Below are 16,857 nucleotides of genomic sequence, written 5' to 3' on the forward strand. Positions count from 1 at the left end.
AACTTCAACATGGCATCATTATGTGCCATAAGGACAGCAAATGACCTGGGAGTAATCCCTTTACCTTCCAGTGAAGTATGACCAATGTTGCCCTGAAATTCAGTTGGATCTCTCCCACCTTCCTAATGGCACTGGCAGAAGCAGGCAATTTAAACACTCCATCCATTCCATTTACATAAAATTCTAAGGTTACAACTTAATGAGAGAGAAGAGGGAAGCTCCAGTCTCTACCCATCAGTTCACAGGTCTGACATTTAAAAAATTTGTCAGTGCATATTGATTGTACACAAACTTCTCTAAATCAGACTCATACTCACTTTGGTTCTAAAACAGAAAATCATATTTTATAACTATATCAGAAAGAGTTTATCGCTATCCTTAGAATAATGATTTCATTAGCTATATAAACCTCTTTACATGATTTAATATATGTGAAAAATCTCTACACTGTAAGCAAAAGTCTTCCCTAAGCAAAAATCTTTCTAGAACTACATGTTATCAGGCAGATTTTTTTAATGAATAAAGAGTAACCGAGACATGGTTCCTTCTAGCTACTGAGCTGTGGCTTTGTGAAATGGAATTTACAATTACTAAAAAGAAAACAGCCCCAAATCCCACAACTCCTTTCACTTAATTATTCATGATATTGATCAGCACATTTATTTTTAAAAACAGATGAAGTTAGAGCAGCACTCATATAGGAAGAAAACTTCTTGCTAACTTGCATTACTGTGGACTGGGGAGTTTCTTCTTCAGGGATTTGTACTTTGCATATGGAAATTTTAAAGCCAATCAAACATCATCACAACATATTTAAAACAAGCTTACAATGTTAAAAGCCATCTTTGCAGGTGACACTTTTAATCCTAATTCACTCATCAAGATAAATTTGTTTATTGTTCTTAATCACAAAAATTAGATAACTCCAGCAATACTAAAAATAAATGTGGTAATGATGAGGAAAATAGGATAAGTCATTTAGGAGCTTACAATTTTTCTTCAAGTTTTATAAGTCATGTTCACTTTCAGCAAATCACAAGACATTAGATAAAAAACTTTCTACTACTCATACCAACTAAGTGTATCTTGGAAGCTTCTAGAGTAAAACACAGAAAATATGTGAGCTCAAGTATTTCCTTAGAGTGGAAGATTATAAAGATGATAGCCTACTATTGCTTTTAATGATGTCATGCTGATCTTCCCCATCAAGAGTAGAGTCTGCTTCCCCTACTCTTTTTTTCTAGACTGGCCTTACGACATGCTTCAACTATCAGAAAGTGGGAGAGGTGACACTCTGCCAGTCCCAGGCTTGGATCTTAAGAGACTTTCCAGCTTCCACCTTCCGCCCCTTGGAATATAAGAGAAAGGAAAGCAAACCTGGAATGCTGTATGATGACAAATGAGAGACAGCAAGTCATTCAGGTCCCAGCCATTTCAGCTGCCCCACCTGAAGCACCAACCTCATAAGTGAAGACATTTTGCATTCTCCAGCCCCAGTCAAGCCATAGCAATCAACACCACATGGGTCAAAGATGAGATGTCTTTGAAGAACCTTGTTCAAACTCCAAACCCATGGAGAATTATAGGCAATAAAGTAAATTTTTAAGAGTTATTTACATTTTTTTGAGACAGGGTTTCACTCTGTGCCCCAGGGTGAGTGCAGTGGCATGATCACAGATCACTGCAGTCTTGACCTCCCTGGCCCGAGCCATAGATAACCAATAAATTTACAGTAGAATTCAATATAATGTGATTTTCAGTTATATTGAAAGTTACTGTGTCCTTTAGTATAGCAAGCCATTCATATTAATTCTATAAGAAAATCAATGAAAAATACTTTCTGAGACATCTACTATGTATAAGGCACTAAGATACAACTAATTCTAGTAATATCAACCATTTATGTGAGCTCAAGTATGATTATTTAGTCATCAAATATGTATGAAATGTCTAGTAAGAGCCAGGCAGTGTGCTGGACACAGGTGACGAGCACTCAGAGAAATTTCAAAGTTTAGATAGGTATACAGGCAAGTAAAAGGCAAATATAATACAGTACAATAATTGCTATCATAACAAAGAGTTAAAATTTAGATGTAGAGATATTTTTAAAATCTTGAAATAACTACGTTGAAACAATATGAAAAGCATCATAAGAAAGGTAGCTACACTGCTCATTTGTTGTAAGGACTGAATAAAGTCGTTAGCGTAACACTTAACACATAATTAATCCACACTGAGTGATGCTAAAAATCTGAACTATATAAATGGCTATAAGAATTCAAGCAGGGAGAGATCATGACTGGTTTATAAGTTATTTATGGATTTTATCTAATTTGTTCAGTATTTTGTAGAACTATTCTATACCAGGCACTGCGATACAAGGGTAGCCAAGAAATAAAAGTTTCCTCCTTTCATATTGCTCAATCTGGAAAATAGACATGAACTAAGAATAACGGGTGATAAAGAAAAGCAGAGCAAAAGACTGTCATCTGTTCAAGGAAGTGTCATTTAATCTGAAACTTGTTAGATGAGTAAGAATGACCCATGTCAGCAGTCCCCAACCTTTTTGGCACCAGGGACCAGTTTTTCATGTAAGACTAATTTTCCATGAGCCAGGTGGGGGCCAGGGATAGTTTGGGGATGAAACTGCTCCAACTGCTCCAACTCAGGCATTAGAGTCTCATAAGGAGCATGCCACATAGATCCCTCACATATGCAGTTCACAAAAGGGTTTGCACTCCTATGAGGATCCAATGCTGCCACTGAACTGACAGGAAGAAGAGCTCAGGTAGTGACAAGTAATGCTCAGGTGGTAATAGGATATAAGAAACCATGTATAGGCTACCAAAACCTCTGTGGGAAATGACTAACTGAATGTGAAATGTTCATATTTCATCAGCCAAGGCAAGTCACCTGACCAAGCCTTCCAACATCAATGGGGCAGAGAAGTTGCACCCTCTTCTAGAGGGGAGTAATGATTCCCAATGATTTCTCAATAGCAACAAGGCAAACGATTGGATAGATAGGTCTAGATCTTTACATGAGATTGATGGGACTAAAGAGACCTAAAGAAAGAACATAATGTTGAACCTTAAAAAGGATTGGTATGATATTGACAGAAGTAAAGAAAACTAGTAAGAGGATCCTACCCATAAATGTAGGGCAATGAAAAGGAATGCACAGTTGGTTGATGCCAGTTTTTTGTTTATTTCCATGCTTCTCTCTTTACAAATGAGGAAGAAAAAAGAGAGGGAAAAATGAGTTAATCATATGTGGGTTAAGAAGAGTGGGGCAACCAAGGGCTCTCTGACCTAAAGAGCAGAGAAGGAGGGACAGCCTTGGGAAGAAAGGAAGAAAAAGACTTAAGGTAAATAGGGTAGTTGAAAGGAGTCCTGAAAAGCAAACTCAATTTCAGCCCTACAGATGAAATCCTATAAATGTAGAGAAAAGTGGGACCAGCTTGGGGTCTGAGATCAGCAGAAAAGTTCACTCACAATCACTATGGAGAGGAAGCAACAGTTCCCATTTACAGTTATATAAATTTTTCTTCTAAGTGGAGGCTGTTTTAGAATGAAAAATGCACTGCTTCTGGACATGAGAAATATGGGTTTCATTTCTGGGTAGGTCATTAACCTGTTATTTGACCTAAGGCACTCAATGAATCTTTTTAGTCTCACTGGAAAAATGCATTCTAAGATGTTGTGCTTTATAAAATTTTTTGAATGAAAGGTAAAAGTTATTTACAGAGAGAATTCACCCAGATCCATTCCCCAATTGTGCAGTCTATTACTTTAACAGGCCATGACCTCAGATCTACCTTCACACTCTAATTAAACATTCAAGTAGTCAACACTACCTAAATCATGGCTTTTTACTATAGCAACTAAAATTCGCCAATTAGCCTCTAAAACACATTCTCAACTCCAGCCATGGAAGTGATTCGAAGGTTTTAAGAAAGTGCCAGGCTAGCTTTTTTCAATCAGAAATCCTGTGCTTTGACTTCCAACTCTCCACATCTGGAAAAGTCATCATTCTCTACATTCATATAAAGTCTACCTTGATCATTCTATCTCCATTTCCTTTAATTCTTCCCAACCCTCTTTTCTTTTAGCATATAGCATATCTCTTATTCTATGAATATGTAAGCCACATTTAGTGAATAATAAAGACAATAACACTAACCTAACTGCAAAGCTCTGTAGGTAGCATCTAATGAGTTTTGCTAAGGGCTTGGCCTTATCTCATGGATTCCTCACAACAGATTTATACAGTAGAAACCATTATTCCAACTTTACAGGTGAAGAAACTGAGAGAAGGCAGTTAATTTGCCCAAGGTAGGTAGGAAACTATCAAGTGGCAGACAGAGATTCCATGGAATAAGAAGCATACGGATTACTACTAGACAAAACTAACTGATACTGTTCACTACATTTCCAAATACTTATCTGAGTTCTTTTAATTGAACGGTACATTCTTGGAGATCTTCATTATATTTCCCACCTCTATGTATTATTGGGCCTCACAAAGGGCTCCTTCACTTAGGCAGTAATTGGAGCTATAATTCATTCATAGGCAATAAAGTGACAGTTTACATTTCCTGTTTCTAATTTGAAAAGCAACTAAAAACTAGAAGGCATTTACAATGCTTAATGGATATGAGGTTTGAGGCTCACTGGAGCCTAGGAGTTCAAGGCTGCAGTAAGCCATGGTCGTACCACTATATGCCCGGGCCACAGAGGAAGACCCTGTCCCCCCGGCAAAAAAAGAACAAACCCAACTTAGTTCAGCAGAGCCACCCTAGCCAATGTGACAGAGTGAGAGATATATAAATGTATGATGACTGAAATTTGGGGGACTTTTTTCTACATAGAATTATTGTGGTAACAGCTAATTCATGTGGGTAAATGGTATTTTTGATCACAAATATTCATTATTCACTCCCAGCTTTAGTGGTTTGGTTTAGTTTTTTGCATTTCTGCCACAAGCTGTAGAGACTATCATAAAATCTTAGACTTCCAGCCAGATGATATGATTAGACAACAGCATTTGGGGCACAGTTCTTGTTAAGTGTGTGGATGTAATTTATGTACACATGACTAAGAGTATATTTTGCGTATATGAGATCAAGAGAGGTAGAATCTATATAAACTATACTACTGTTTGTAAGCACTTGCTTACCTCCCCCTTTCTTTATTAGCCCTGTGACTTCTGGCCAATGAAATGTGAGAAAACTTGACATATGACCAGACCTACCAAAGTTCTGAACGCAATTCCACTAATGTGAACAGAATAACCCAGATAAGGGTCATGCTTAACTCAGGCAAAATCTGAGATGAAGAAGGTTTATTGAGGAGTGCTCTTGAAAGAAACTATTGTAAAGGCAGAGAAGGACCCTAAAACTTAAAGTACTTGCAACTGAGGTCTCAGTCGATCCTTATATGGTATTCCAGGGCTAGGATGGCCCATCTTGGCTACCTCTCTTGGTCTCATACACACAAAATATATTCTTACTTACATGTACATAAATTACATGTTCAGAGTTGTCCAAATTAAGGCAACCCCAGTCTTTGTGTCTTTGCAACAGTCACTGATCATGGGCCACTATACAGAGGAAGCACAATCTTGGCTGAGACAGCTCCCCTAAGGCAAAGGGAAATTCCCAGCGAGAAATGAAGATGTCAGTTACATGGCAGCCGATATTCCAGTCAGATGGTAGATAGTTATGTGGGCCTTAAATTAGTGGGCCTCGATTGGGCACCATAGTATCTACTATAAAACTGTCCCCTAAGCTTGGATCCCAGAAGAAGAAGCCACATAGAGGAGGCACATAGCCGATGCACAATACAGAAGAGCCATGCTGATCCGAAGCTGACCCCCAGCTCTCATGCAACGCAGATGAGTAATCCTTGATGGAAGCCACTGAGACTTTTGTATTGTTTGTTACCAAAGCAAAAGCTGATGGTTATATTTATGAAATAACAAAAAAGATATCTCACATTTTTAAGCAGTAACTTTTTTTAAGCACTGTTTTTATTACAATGAGTTTGAAATGGGAGAAGATATAAATAAATAGAAAGATATCCTATATTTATGGACTGGAAGAATTAATATTATTAAAATGTCCATATCACCCAAAGCAATCTACAGATTCAGTGCAAGTCCTATCAAAATTCCAAAGACATTTTTCACAGAAATAGAAAAAAAATCCTAAAATTTATATGGAATCACAAAACACCCTGAATAACCAAAGCAATCTTGAGCAAAAAGAACAAGCTGGAGGCGTCATACTACCTAACTTCAAAATATGCTACAAAGCACAGCAATCAAAATAGCATGGTGCTGGCATCAAAACAGACCGCACATCCCATCGAAACAGAACAGAGTCAATAAATAAATCCATGCACTTACAGTCAATAGATTTTGACAAAATTGCCAAGAACACATAATGAAGAAGGGATAGCCTCTTCAATATGTGGTGTTGAGACAACTAGATTTATTCAGAAGAATGAAATTAAACCTTTATCTCACACCATTTACAAAAATTAACTCAAAATGAATTAAAGGTTTAAACGTAAGACCTAAAACTATAAAACTACTAGAAGGAAACACAGGGGAAGGTTTCCATGACAGTGGTCTAGGCAATGATTTTTTGGATATAACCCCAAAAGAACAGCCAATAAAAGTGAAAACAGTTAAATGAGATCACATCAAACTAAAAAGCTTCTACATAACCAAAGAATCAACAGGAAGAAGAGATGATCCATAGAATAGAGAAAATATGTGCAAACCACACATCTGTAAGGGGTTAATACTCATAATGTATAAGGGACTCAAACAACTCAATAGCAAGAAAACAAATAACCTAATTTTAAAGTAGACAAAGATCAGAAAAAAACATTTATCAAAAGAATATACAGTAATAGCAAACAGGTATTTTTTTTGCTATGAAAAGGTGTTCCACTTCACCAATCATCCAAGAAATGCACATTAAAATTACAATGAGCTATCACCTCACATTCATTAGAACAGCTATTATCAAAACAACAATGGATAAGTGTTGGAAAGGATGTGGAGAACCCTTGTACACTGATGGAGGGAATGTAAATTGCTGTAACCATTATAGAGATCAGTATGGAGGGTCCTCAAATAATTAAAACTGGAACTACCATAGGAACTAGCAATAGGACTATTGGATATATATTCAAAGGAAACTAAACAGTTTGTCAAAGAGATATCTGCATTCCCATGTTCATTGCAGCATTATTCACAATAGCTAAGATATGGAACAAATCTAAGTGTCCAACAACAGATGAATAAAATGTGGTACATATACATAATGGAATACTATGCAGCCATTGAAAAGGAAGGAAGTTCTTTTAATTGTGACAGTATGGATGAATTTGAAGGACATTCTGTAAAGTGAAATAAGCCAGACAAACAAAAACAAATACCACTTGACCGCACTTATATAAGGAGTTATATGTGGAGTTATAAGTTTAACCTCTAAATAGGTTAAACTCATAGAAGTAGCGAATAGTATGGTGGTTATCAGGGGCTGAGGAGGGAGGTTTAGGGAGATGTTGGTCAAAAGATACAGAATTTCTGTTAGACAAGAAGAATAAGTTCAAGGGATTTATTATACAATGTGGTGACTATAATAATAATGTATTGTATACTTGAAAATCACTAAGAGAATAGATACATTTTAAGCAGTTTCACCATATTAAAAATGATAAGTATGTGATATAATACATGTTAATTAGCTCAATTTATTCATTCTACAATGTCTACATATTTTAAGACATCATGTTGTATACAAAAAATATATATAATTTTTTCAATTAAAAGTAATTATATTAATTTTAAAAAATGTTTGTGTGTGCTATTGCTGCATAAACTACCCCCCAAAATAAATAGCTTAAAGAAAGAATTTATTCTCTGATGATTTTGAATTTGACCTGAGCTCAGCTGAGCATTTAGTCTGGTAGTTTTGCCTGGAATCACTTGTGTAACATGAGTCATCCAATATTTTAATTGGGACTTATGGCCTCACTCACATGACTGACTACCAGTTTTGGCTACTGGCAAGGTACTGGCTACTGGCTATCTCTATGTGGCCTGCCATTCTCAAGGAGGCTTCCTGGACTTCTCCACAGGGCAGGCTCAAGTGTGCAAGAATAGACGCTTCCAGGCTAAGGGGCAGAATTCACAATAACATCACTTGAGCCACATTTTTTTTTTTCAAATTAAATAGGCTAGCTCAGATTCAAGGGAAAGGGAGATGGACCCCATTGCTTGAAGGTAAGAGTGAGCCACCATGCAAACTGCCAAGGCCTGATGTGTGTTGTGTCTTTTTCTGAAGTTATTTTGCTCTAAATAGCAAACTTAATACATTTTATGCCCCTTCTTCCTATCCTGCCCTCTCTCCTCAAAAAAATGTGTGAATAAATATATGTAATTTTTCCACTAGAGACCACTGAAAGCATTTAGCCACTATGGGTCAGTACAGAAGGGTCCATTCAAAAATATACCCAAAGGGAAACAAGGACACTAAGAAAAAGAAAAGAAGAAGAGGGGTGTGGAGAGGAAGATGAAAACATGGAGGAAGAAGAAGCAGAGGAGGAAGAGATTGAGTAACTTTAAAAACAGGGGGCATAGCAATCCTATATACAATCTAAAATGTCTTCCCATCATTACATTTTAAACTCTTCTGCTTGAATGCTTACAAGATGTCTGTATTTCATCCCTTACAATTTTATGATTTGGGGTTAACTCTATTCCCTATCATAATCTATGTCTTGTGCATTTGTGTGTGTGTGTCTATGTGGGAGTGTGTCTGCACATATATACATGCACGCATGTGAGAGTATGTACGTGTGAATGGGAGGGTGGGTTATTAGAAAGCTAAACTAGGGTAGGAAGAAGTATGACAGAAATAATCATATTATAAAAATAGGATAATGAAAAGTAAAGACTCAGAAAAATGCCATAACTCTAGAAAAATGACAAAAGACATTTCCCAAGCAAGTCATAATATAGAAATATTTATAGGAACTGACAATTATGGCACTATCCGATTAAAAAGGACATTGCCTATTACCATTATATGGAATTATACTCTCCACTTGTAAATACACAGAATGCATGGTTTGTTTCACTATATAACAAAACCCATATAGTAAAACCCTTTTGTTCTTTTGAAAAACTAATGTTGTCACTAAATTTTACAGACTTAATTCCATAGGGCAACTGCTGCTTAACACTGATGAAATAACAGTCCAGTAAGTTACTACTAAATAGAAACATGTATATATACCCATTACATATGAAGACAAAATTTTATTTACTCCAGTGAATAAAAACAGAAACTTGGGCCTGCATGGCTCACATTTCAAAACCACAAAGCCCATGCATAAAGCTTTTGATAGGTTTTATTTAAAACAAATAGAAGCCCTAGTAAGAAGAGAAAAATGACTTAAACTGCCTAATATATACAAATGTGAAAGCTTCTCAGGCAAAGAGAATGCATAGGGGTGAGGGAGATGCAGTCACACACACCCGATTTTGATACAAATATGCCTTATCTGTATTCTAGAGCTTCCAGAATATTCACTGGAATTAGTAATTGGTAATCAGCAACTTTCGGCTACTTTACATTCAGGGAGACGGCCACACCAAGTGAGTAGCAGGCATCAGATTAGATCACTAGCTATATTGTTCGGGTTGATTTTAATTGCCTGAAAAGTGTCATTACCATCTTCTGCAATGCGTTAAGTTATTTTAAAGAGTGACTATTTCTATGCAAGAAATAAAAATGTGGGTTTGCAATTGAGTTAGAACCTGTATGAAGCATTCAGTTGGGCTCCTGCACTGATAGCATCAAAATCCTGCCCAAGTCTGATCACACTGTAAACAAACACGTTTGCTATCTGCAGAACTTTTCAAATGTAGCATGGGAAAGTCAACATAGATTCCCAAAGTGAAGACCACAGAGAGCCAACCAAATGTCATATCCTGGCCTATAAAATCCCAAGACTTCCATTTCCACACAGGCATCTGCAAGGTAAAGGAGTTCATGATATTTAAGAACAAGACAAATATTTGCATGAAAAAAGATCTATGGAAGCAGAAATTTTCAACCCTAGAATACAGTTGCAAAATTATCACATCAGTGTATGATGACATGGAAACGTCACCTCTCAGGGTATTTGTTCTTTAAGTTAAAATCCTAGAAACATGAACCTATACATGGGATAAAACTGTGTAGAGCTATACACATACTCATACAATCAGGTTTAAAAAATGGTGACAGCTGAATAAGCTCTGTAGTCTAGTTAACAGTAATGTACCAATGTCAGTTTCCTGATTCTGATATTGCAGGACAATGTCACCATACGGGGAGGCTGTCTGAAGACTATACACAACTCTTTGTACTATTTTTTACAACTTCTTGTGAGTTTAAAATTACTTTAAGATAAAAAGCTAAAAAATGCAGATTACCAAGCTGCATCCCAGAGATGATCAGAAAATCTTGTAAGGGCTAAGGTATTGCCATTATTTCAGCAGAACCTGGTTAATGTTTCTGCAGAAGCATCATAAGTTGAGAAACAGTGCAAGGGAAATAGAGCATTCTCAGTTCTATTACAGGGGCTTCCTCTTTGAAGGATGACCGGTGAGACTGTTTAATGACTACAAAATTTCCCCATTTATAAGTAATTATTTATAGTTTAGGAAGACGCGCTTTTGATTTGTTGTGATGCAGGCATTTAGTTATTTCTTTCATATGCTAATGTTTCACTCTAATAAAATAATAAATTTTGAGAACTCCCCATCACTTCCTTGCACTAAAATAAGCTCCTAACTTCATGGACCAGTCCTCTGTACTTACAACCTTTGGTTTATGCTTCTTCAGAGCATATGTTTGTCACAGAATTTTCTAAATTCAGATAATATCAAGATGTTCATCTGTTGTTAATTAATGATTTGTCACTCAGAAACTGTAAATTAACATAGAATCTTTAAATTATACACTAAAATAAATTTAGCCCTAGAAAAAGAAGCCTAACTATAGCAGAACTTCATGCCAATTAAAGAAAATAGACTTTCTTTCATTCCAGAAATATTTACCAAAGTCTTAATATGTACATGCTACTCCATCAGTAGACTATCAGGAAAGGCAGATATTAAACAATTTTACAATATTAATTAAATTCTAATGCATTCATCCCTAAAGAAGAGAGAAAATTTAAATGGTTGGTTGTAGACAAACCTAGCCTCGGAGGACAGTCAAGGCTACCTGGAGGAATAGCCAGGTTGGGTATCACCTCAACAAATGATAAGAGTTGAAAGTAAAGCTTTCCTGAAAGAAATAACAATGAATTGAGGGTGGAAATGAGTCAAATGGGAATAAGGAGAGTGGAGAGGAAGCCATGGGTGTTTTAGGCACACGCAAGAAAAATGAAGCCAAAAGGGACATGTTGAGTTTTCGAGGAAGTTTTAAAAGACCGATGTATTATAGCTGGAGTGTTAAGTATCAGGGGAGAATTAGGGAGAAGTCACATACGGACAGGCTGCATCAGCAGCATTTTTTCTCTATGCAGTAGGTATCCAATGAACCAAGGTGTCTGCCTCATGGATTAATACAGCACTGTGGGTCAAATAGATTGGGACAAGAAAGACAGTGAAGAGAAAGTCATTTCTTAATCTGCTACATTTAGGTAAGAAGTGCTTAGAACCCAGCCTGGCACATTGCTTGAATGAATATTCTTGCATTTTTTAATCAGTGGACTGGTTACAACTGCAAAGGGAGAAGATGGTGACAAATAGCACTGACGGCAGAGGCCTTGATGATCACAATGATAGCTAACAAAAGAACAGATCACCTAAGCTCTTAGGAAATAGATTGAGAGCAAAAATGATGAATTCCACTTTGGACAACTTTGGTTTGAAGTTGCAGATGTCCAAGACATGTAAGAGATCATGGGCAACGTGACAGAACGAATACTGTCAAAGTCAGCTGCACATTTCTGCTGAATATGGACCTTCTTGAACAGGATCTTTGGTTACATGTGGCAAACTCAGCAAACCAACAAGCCTAATTCTCATAGGTTTATCAAACTCCACTGTGAGCCAGATACTACAAAAGAAGCTGATTTGCAACAGTGCATAAAATAGAACTGCTTACAAGGTAATTACAGAATAGTAAACATGAAATCAGGTAAGGAAATGTACAGTTCCAAGTTATACTAAGGGATACCAAGAAAATGAACAGAAAGAGCCTAACAGAGGTGCTCGTAGGGGGGAAAGAAATCAGAGAGCCCTCTCTAAGCAAATGGTATTTACACTGTAGCCTAAGGGATGAGTTACAGTCAAAAACTCTATATGGGCCAGACTCAGTGGCTCTCATCTGTAATCCCAGCTCTTTGGGGGTCCGAGGTGGGCAGATCATTTGAGTCCAGGAATTCGAGACCAGCTCTGGCAACATGGGGAATTCCTATCTCTACAAACAATCCAAAAATTAGCCAGGGCATGGTGGTGTGTGCCTGTAGTCCCAGCTACTCAGGAGGCTGAGGTGGGAGGATCACTTGAGCCAAGGAGGTTGAGGTTGCAGTGAACCATGATCACGCCACTGCACTCCAGCCTGGGTGACAGAGTGAGACCCTGTTGCATTAAAAAAAAAAAAAAAAAAACCTGTGAGTTTGTGTGTGTGCACACTTGTGTCTATGTGTGTTTAGGGGTTAGTGCTGGACAGGGCTACCAGGCAAAGGGACAGAGTGATCCCTAAGATAGGAAAGAGCTCAAAAAACTGCAGAAATAAAAAAGAGTCTAAGAATCTCTTGTTCCCTAAAGCTTGGTAGGAATTGTCAAAGGGACAGTTGTGTCTAAATCCTACACAGCTTTGCAGGTAAGATTTAATAGTTTGGATTTTATTCTGAGTACATTGGAAAGCCATTTAAGCATTCAGAGTAGATGAGTACTAACATAACATACATTAAAAAAAAAAACTGCCTTGGCTGCTATGCAGAATGATTTGAGGGAAGAAGTACGAAAGGAGGCAAGGAAGCCAGTGTAGTTATCCCAGGATAGAAGATGGTGACTTGGAGAATGAGGACGTGGGTAAAGATGGAGGGAAGTGGGCGAATGTGAGAAAGATTTCAGGGTTAGAACCAAAAGGACACATGAGATCTGATTGTACTAGTTCCCCAAAATAAAAGTATTTGAAAGTATTGTGATGGTGTCAAGAATTATTTACTCTATTAAAACAGTATACTGACAGCCTCATTTGTCAGTAATATAATCAAGTGGTTTTGAAATATGGATCTAATATCTTAACATCTGAAAGTTAATCAAAGTCAAGGGACTTAAAAAACAAATGGGACAAAATTGTTCTCCTGTTTTAGAACATAGAAAATTTACAAGCTGAGTTATAAAGGCACCTAAGAGAGTGCTATGGAATTACTATAACCTAGATAATCTATTTCTTCAAATGCCAATATGTCTGCCATAAGAAATATGCAAATCCACTGAATTATTTTATCCTACTTAATAAAATAGTCATTTTTCCTCATTCTGCGCCAGGCAGGTTCTTGTGCAGTAAAGATTCTACAAATATTTACATTCCAAGTAGCAAAGCTGTTTGAAATGCTATAAAGTTCTGCCAGCACTTCTATTACAAACCCTTATTTCTTGTTTATAACATGTACATAAAAGGGGGAAAATAAAAATGTACTATGGATTGAAACTTGGCATACAAAGTTTCTACCAGGGAGTGCATTTCTCCTGCAGCAAATTTTCCAAAGAAATGTCCCACTGTGTTTAAGAGATGAGGGTAGGGGAGACTACAAGATAAAAACCAGGCAGTACACTTGATCCACTTCTGAAATGTTCATACAAATTAGATATGAGACTGAGATCTGTTCACCCCTCAATTGCAAAGCAATGTTCTATCTTATACTGTTCTGTGGCCCCGTATTCTGATTATTGCCAAACATCTTTGCAACAGTGATATTTTCCATTGTACTTTTATCAAGCATAAGAAAGGAAATAGTCCACCAGCATTAAGTGACTTAATATATATGCATGTTAAAACTATATGCATATGCATGTGTGCATATTAAGAACTATAAGTGAGTACCTTAAGGATGCTCACCTTCATAGAGACAAAGTACCTGGCTAAGATAAGAAGGCTTAAAGGCAGACTGGTGGTGACAACTAAATCAGAGACGGCAGGCAAACAGGCACAGCATCAATAAATCCTCCTGCCACCTGAATATATTCCACTACATAAAATTAACATAATTTTTACTGCAAACAACTTACTAAATGGTGACTTGAAAGCACAAAACATCAAACCAGTCAAAGCTTCCCTGTTTTGTAGCATTGCCACAATATAGTGATATACAGATCTGGCAGTTTGAAAGGGGCAATTAAATCTACATACTATTTCAGCATGAAGCATATTAAGAGTTAATGAGAACTTCAAGTTGGACACTTAAATTACACAGTAAAAACAAAGCTGGAAGATGTGTACTGAATGTGGGAGGAGTTACGAACTTGTAAAAGAGAAAGATGCATATTTTGCAAGCAGAGCAAAGAAGCTATTCGTTTGTAATAACTAGGCATATATGAAATGTGACAGTGACCAAACTGAACATAAATCAGCCAAGGAAAGACTACAGCTTGCGGTCCACAGCTAATCTTTGCTCTACTTAAAACTGCTCAGCACTTTGGTCCTATTAAATGCTTTGTTGCCATTTTAAGGTACACTTGGGCTATCTGGTTGTGTTGTGAAGGATATTTAAAAGTTAGAGTTCTCCTGGTGAAATGAACTTAACACCTTCATGTCTTCAAGCTGACATTAATGACATCCAGACAGTGAGGAGGACATGAGGCTGAATGTTATTGTCTGTGGCAGCCACTGCCTGAATCTATTACCCTGAATATCAATTAGCCACTTGGTGTCTCGGTTATCCTACTTTTAGACAGAGGGCCACTTGCATGCATTCAACCTTACCATTTATCTTATAACAGTGTACAGCAATTTGCTATATTTCCCTGGTGGATACCGATCATTCTGGGGGTCCTCAAACCACATATTGACTCTTAACTAATTTCAAGCAAGCATTCAAAGATCAGTAATTCCTGACCCCACTCTTTATTATTTGCAAGCAAACATCCTTCCATTTAGTGAGGCTGAACCCAATCAGATTTCTTTAATGAACAACATTCACAAGAACCTGACCCACTGCAACCAGTGACATACACATATTAGGCATCTTACAAATGTTGCACAAATTGATATGAATATTAACCTGCGGGCAACTTCCTCCCTCGTACCATGACCCGCAAATGGTTAAAACCATGAACCAAGATGCCAGGTTACTGCAGCCAAAGTCAGGTTACTGTTAGTAAACACATCTAGCAAAGCAAAACTAACACATTTGACTTGATATTGAGATATAATAGCTCTTTCAAAGGCAATTACTCCTCCTTTCAATCTCTGAAGGGCTCTGACTCATTGTTCTCATTAATTCCTGTTTTTAATCTATTTACAGATCAGGATTCTTTTTCAGCTAGTATGATATTCATCTCTGTGGGGGTAGACAGAAACCACAGCACATACAGTCTTCCTTTTTGTTTTTTTTTTTGTTGTTTTTTTTTTTTTTTTAGTTATTCTTGCTTAATCATTTTTAAATTATTTCTGGATTTACCTACTCACCATATGAGCTGGGGTTTCTGACCTCCCTCTTGTATATCAAGCTCTCCTTGTCTGTTGCTTTCTCTAGCTGTTTCCCTGAATCTTGGGTTGAGGTTAACAGATTGGCTACCCCTTTCCCAGAGCTCTGTTCCCCTTTCTTTGCCTATGAACGGAGGTTTGCTGTCCTTATCATAGTGAGCACCGTTTGGTATTAAATAATTTCTCTGGGCACATCTTCTTGTTGTAAGTCAATAAGCAAATGCAGTGCAGGGAAGGACATACGGATTGGTAAGCTGTACGGAGCTTTGCACAAGCACAGCCCAGAAGCTGTTCGTTTATTTCACGCGACCAAAAAAAATTCCTGATGGTGCTATGACTCGGGTGCCCGGTTGGCACTTCCTGGTTTTCTGTTTCTGGTATTCTGTTACCTGCTTTGCAGGGCTCCTCAAGAGAACACAGAAACAGCTGAAACCAGAGTCCGAGCTCAGGAAACCTGGACTACAGAGCGTTAGGGTAAAGCTGGCAAATAAACGCGACGGGGAATTCCGTCCCAAGCTGCTGATCTGTGAGTAGAAAGAAAATGCAGCTTAGAAAACTTGATCGCTAATGGAAGAATTCTCCACCCTAGCTTTCTCAGACCTGGGAGTCTGGGTCTGGGGGATGGGTCCGACAAAAAGGTATCACATTCCGACATTCTGCATCATGAACCTGGAATTATTCCTCAGTATCCCCACGAGTCACAACTTTTTTCCCCCAACTTTCACTGGTCAAATCCACTGCGCGAAGAGCAAGCCCGAGAGATCCACAACGCAATTCCCCGCGCTCCAGCTGGGGATGCAGCCTTCCCAACCCGAAACCAGTCCTCGCCCCAGAAAGGGAAAAATAATCTCCCCAAAGCAAGTCCGCTGAGAGAAGTATCTTTTATTCTTGACCCGTCGGGTGCATTTCCCTGCAAACAAACTTCGGGGCTGAGGAGCCAGGGAGCCAGGGAGCCAGGGAGCCAGGAAGCCAGTGCGTAAAGTTTGCCCCGGCAGGTGGCTCATCCCTGCGGCCTGGCCGGCGCCAGGAGCAGAGCATCCCGTACTTACCTGGTCCCTGCAGCTCTTCAGACGCCCGCCCCGCCGGTCCAGCAGCCGCCGCCGTTCGTCCGGACCCGGGGG

General features: G+C 38.1%; 1 protein-coding gene across 1 annotated transcript in view; it reads right to left on the reverse strand.

Annotated features, from left to right (window-relative positions):
* CNTN3 (contactin 3) overlaps window positions 1–16,557 on the reverse strand; it is a 332,828-nt gene extending 316,271 nt beyond the window's left edge. Inside the window, exon 1 of the mRNA XM_012477072.2 lies at window positions 15,719–16,557. The gene's annotated coding sequence lies outside the window, so the exon portion shown is untranslated. The remainder of the gene's footprint in view (window positions 1–15,718) is intronic.
* Window positions 16,558–16,857: the final 300 nt, after the last annotated feature.

This window comes from Aotus nancymaae, unplaced genomic scaffold (genome assembly GCF_030222135.1).
Source record: "Aotus nancymaae isolate 86718 unplaced genomic scaffold, 86718_ANA_hifiasm-v0.15.2.pri h1tg000046l, whole genome shotgun sequence".
Classification (NCBI taxonomy): Eukaryota; Metazoa; Chordata; class Mammalia; order Primates; family Aotidae; genus Aotus; species Aotus nancymaae.